We start from the raw sequence: 5,020 nt of genomic DNA on the forward strand, positions 1-5,020 counted from the left end.
TCCCGCGGCTGCTCTGCAATGCCTTGAGGTGGCGGCATCGTCGTCCCCGAAGAGGGTATTTGACCTTGGGCCTGGAGAACCTGCGTAGATGCCTTCCATGCTGCGTTTTCCTTTACGAAATCTCGACGCCACCCCGCCATGCAGTCATTAATGTCCTTCATGAACTGCATCATATCCTGCTGCATCTGCTGTTTGAACATTTCGTATTCCGTCGACATTTCCACTTGGTACGTATGTTGTGCTTGAACCAGTGCTGCGTTAATCCCTGACATTATACAGATGGCAAAGACTTTGTTATGACCCCGGTTCCGCCTACCGACTGAAGACCACTAGCTTCTCCTGGACTTCCGCTTCACATTCCTTCAGGATTCTGCTCCCTTAGCGACACCATGCCTTCGAGTGCCGATATGTTCTGCAATTTCTCCACTTGATTTGCTTGTGAGCGAGTTACTGGCGGAGTCATACCTACTGGTCTCCTATTGGATGAACTCCAAACTTCTCCTCAATTTTCTTCCGATTTAAACTCTATTCCTATCACTCTTTGGCATATTCTCATTCCTTTCTTATGTATATTTGTTTTTCTTATCTCTTTTTTAAAAATTTTCTAATCTGGGGGATGACACGTAGCTAATTACATTAACTTTTCTCTGGTTTCCTTCAGTTCCTAAGCCGTTCGTGTCAATTTTTCATAATTATTTAAACGATTTAATTTATTTACGTACGCTTTATCTTTTAGCCTCGACTTGAAGTTTGCTGGGCAACGATGTCACACTTTATTCACAGTGTACATGGCCCACACCAACTCCAAACATAGACAACAAATGTAGATAAGTTTTAACAAATTTATTTTACCACAGACAACATATTATAAAGACAGTTGTTTTCTTTTTCTTTCACATACTGATGAACCTCCTAGCCTGGCTTCGCATGTCCCGCCTTTACTCGGTCATGCGTCCACTTCTAGACAGTCTCCTGTCTCTCATTCACTGTGACTACGATGGGTTCGACGTTCTACGCCCGCCCACAGTCCAAACAGCTGGTTTCCAATGTCTTTTTAATGCCACATTCCCTGGTGAGTATTTACAGTTTACGTTATGCTTGAAATATTTTACTTTTATTGATTCCCTTTCATTTGTCCATTTATCGTGTTCTGCTTTGCGCGTAGTGTAGATGCCGGCTAGTCATCGACCGTCCCAGGGAGGGGAACAACCAACAATGTTGTCTACGCAGCAGACACCAAAAAAAAAAAACATAATGGAAATTCAAAACTCGGACAACGGCAATCTTTACGACGGATTTTTCTTGAATATCTGGACTGGACAACATAGATCTTATCTTGGTCCTGGAGTCCCTTCCAACCATGAGTGTATCCTTCGACGTTTTTTGGACACCTCTTTTGGACACATGTCCCAATTCTGTTTTGTGGGTCGTGCTACCTCGCCTAACTTATCTCACCCCAACACGAATTTCTTTGCACAACACTTCATTTTCTTTTCACATTATAATTCAGAACTACACCTTAAATTTTAACATTTAATAATAATAATAATAATCCTACCTACGGTACCGAACTTTAACAGGGAGTACATGTATATATGAATCAATAAATAAATAATAATAAACAATGTTCCAATAGTTTTGGGTTTGTGTGAATAAATAGGTTAAATGAATAAATAATTTAAATAGATATAAAGATGAATAAATTAGTTTAGACGGGTTACGTAATCTGAGATAGCAGTCTCAATTTTTATATTTTAATTTTCGGCTTGCTGACTTGGTTTGTGATAAATATAATTCTATTGGCGAATAAAAACCTGTCGCCACCCGGGGATGAGTGGCCAATTTTCTGGTCAAAAATGTAGATCTCCTCCTGGTGGCTGGTCTTCGTCTCTCCTTACGTAAGTCTCCTTTTCCTGATCCAGGCTTATCCCTCACGAAATACATGGGTAGGAACTTAACTTCTACTTATATTATAATTTTTCCAACAGAACCTTCTGCGACCAATAACTTTTGCCCTTTAATCACCCTTGCTAGTTTTACTTTTCCAAGCCTCTGTCCACCAAAAACCAGTCAAATTTAAACCTTGGTTCATTTTGGAGTTGTCCGGATTAAGGAACCAGTTCCATGACTTGATTAAGCTGTCTGACTCCCTGAGATCAAGAGTCGTGTATCGATTTTTCAACTATCGTTATAAGTTATAATGTACACAGCTTTGCTAAATTTACAGTTTGTACAGATTTTTTGTCGTTTAGCACATAACATTTTTTAAGGATAACAGGATGTCCTTGTCCCTTTTATTGTCGGGACAGATTTCTAATCTATAATTTTCGGAACATCCTTACTTAGAAGTGGAAAAACGTCGATGTTTCGATGTTTTTTGGGTGAAAAACATTAATGTTTCATCGATGTTTAGGAACATTTTTTTTTGTGCTTTATGCTAGTTTATTCAAATGTTTGTTTTTGTTTAAAAATAAGAGTTTATCCACGACGGAGGACGAAAGACGAGTGCGACGGTCGGACACAAGCTATACAGCCTTGCTGAATACGCGTTCCGACTCACCGGAGGAAGCCGGAACGTAAAAAAAACCTTCTAGATAGCTTTTTGAACGACTCTTCGGTTGACATCTGAAATAAGATAAATTGCTGTTACATTTAAAGAAAAAATGTGTTATAATAATTATTTGCCTCGCATTTTTTCGGCTGGTTCTCTCGTGCTATATGTTGACTCAACAGAACAATTGAAACTGCGCGAAATGATTGTACTGATGATGATTGTACATCAAGTTTAGTCTTCATAAACGAAAACCGAGGTGGTGGCTCTGGTGGTGTTGGCTGGTGTGGTTTTGTGAACATTATGGTAAACAACTCGTCTTGTACAGCTTTAGCAGCTTCTTCCGCATTGAATGGGCTAAGAAATCCATGCTTCTTAAAACGGGAATCGATAATTTATACGTCTTTACATCGTAGTTCTCTGTGCAGAAAAGAGATGGGAAAACATGGATGATACGTAGTCAAAAATCGATGTTACCGATCTTTCTGAAACATCGATGACATCGATGTTGGCATCGATGTTTCTCCACCTCTATCCTCGTTCTTTAAGTCCCAAAATCCATGAACCTTCAACAGCGCGATCTCTTTCGAACTTCCGTTTGCCAATTGTTCATTCGTCTATTTCTAAAATTTTGCCTAGACCGCCAATAGGGCCCTGCTCCTCAATATCTGTATCCAAAGCTACCATACAAAACTTCGCGGCAAAAAGAAAATATGTGTGCCCCAGTTTCTGAGGAAACAGTTTGATCTTCTTTAACGCTACATTCCCGTACAGTTTGGGCAAACGTAAAAGAACTTGCAAAGCAATAGGCTATAATGATGCATGATGCTGGCGATATATGGAATGGTCCCCCTTCTAACGCATCTAAATTCCCCGCATATTGATTTATGATCTAACAAAATCATGCTCTGCTTATGTTTATGGCAATAGCGGTCTTGGGGTATTAACCCGACATCCCGCAGCCATTGCAAATTCCTTTCCCGGGTGCTCAGAATGAGGTCCAATTGGAACAAATTAAGTTGTTCCATTTTCAGGTCTTCGCAGTTCAAGCTCTGAATGCATAGTGATTGTGTATTTCGCTAATTTGGAAACAGAAACATAAGCACGATATATCCTAAAAAAAAAAGTCGAAAGAGGTCCAGGAAAGAGGTTTTTATGGCGGGATAATGTATTATTTTAAAAATATTTCTTTTCCATTTTTTTCGAAAACCATTAAGTTTTTGGAATGAATGATTATTACTGTTTTATAAATGTCTTTTGATTTTGTCTGAAAAAATTTTATATTTTTGGAAAAAACAGCAAAAAAGAAAAATATTTACGGTTTTCACCGTTATTTTCCAAGATCCCTTTATTTGCGCCAACTTTGACTATTTTTCCCGTAATCAAGACCCAAAAACACGTTTATATAGAAAGCTTGAAAAAAATCGGACGTTGGAGCTAATCGGAAGTTTACCCGTGGCCGGGCAGGGAGGACGATTATAGCCCGGAAAACTGCCGCACTACGACGAGTTGTGTAAGGCCTGTCCTAGGTTCGGCCTGCGACTATACCTGCCTATTAATATCGTGCCTCCCACGCCATATTACATAGCCTCTCCAAAAATTGGATCATGTGACACATGAGTGTCATTTAAGGTAATATCAGAGCGAACCCGAATCTAACCTCAAACGTCCCGCCAGATAAATCCCGCTGCTACAGCTATCGCCCTATCAGAAGCCACATTGTAACGTGCAACGGATGGAAGCTCAAGGCGACAGGGCTAATGGTATGTGCGGGGCACGCTTTAGAGTCCGGCTCTAGCTCGTCGGCTTTGGGGGTGGTGGTCTTCCTTATACCAATAGCCCTTTCCTTCGCTGCCCCTTATTATTAATTAAAGATCAGAATTGAGCCAGCTGTGTCGAAAAAATAATTTCTAGAAGACTAGCCGGAAAGAGAAGAAAAAATCCAAAAATGTCTCAAAAAAATAAGAAAAAAACAAAGAGAGAGTGAGAGAAAGGGAGAGGAAGAGAGAGGGAAAGGGAAAGGAGAGAGAGAGAAAAAACGAGAGAGAGAGAGAGAGAGGGGCGAGAATTAAGGTAGGTCACCACAGCTGTTATGTGATGAGTGTCCCCTCCCAGCCTATGATCACTACATCAGAGCTGGGCTCTGGTGATCCCTTTTAACCCTACGACAGTGTTGTCAACGGCTCGTCTCGGCTAATAAAGACTAAATTACTTCATAATTAATAAAATTTAATTAACAATAAATGTTGAACAATAATTTATTATAAACAAGAAAATAGTACAAAATTATCAATAATAAGTTGTAATATTATAATAGATTTTTTCTTTTAAATGATTTGTATTCCTAGAATAATCGTTTGTTTTTTCTTTTAGATTTTATCTATCCGATTTAATAATTTTAATTTGTTTCTCATGCGTTTCTTTTAACTATATATGTTGCGTGTATGTGCCTAATGAATCATGTCAGTA

General features: G+C 39.2%; 1 long non-coding RNA gene across 2 annotated transcripts; it reads left to right on the forward strand.

Moving 5' to 3' along the window:
* The first annotated feature begins 794 nt into the window (after positions 1–794).
* On the forward strand, positions 795–1,607 carry LOC127010876 (uncharacterized). 2 transcript variants are annotated; one of them, XR_007763724.1, is made up of 3 exons: positions 795–823; positions 917–1,072; positions 1,166–1,607. It is a non-coding gene; the product is annotated as an uncharacterized LOC127010876 (long non-coding RNA). The 2 variants fall into 2 exon arrangements; XR_007763725.1 differs by having other exon boundaries at positions 797–831.
* The last annotated feature ends 3,413 nt before the right edge of the window (positions 1,608–5,020 follow it).

The sequence above is a fragment of the Drosophila biarmipes genome, chromosome 3L (assembly GCF_025231255.1).
Source record: "Drosophila biarmipes strain raj3 chromosome 3L, RU_DBia_V1.1, whole genome shotgun sequence".
Classification (NCBI taxonomy): domain Eukaryota; kingdom Metazoa; phylum Arthropoda; class Insecta; order Diptera; family Drosophilidae; genus Drosophila; species Drosophila biarmipes.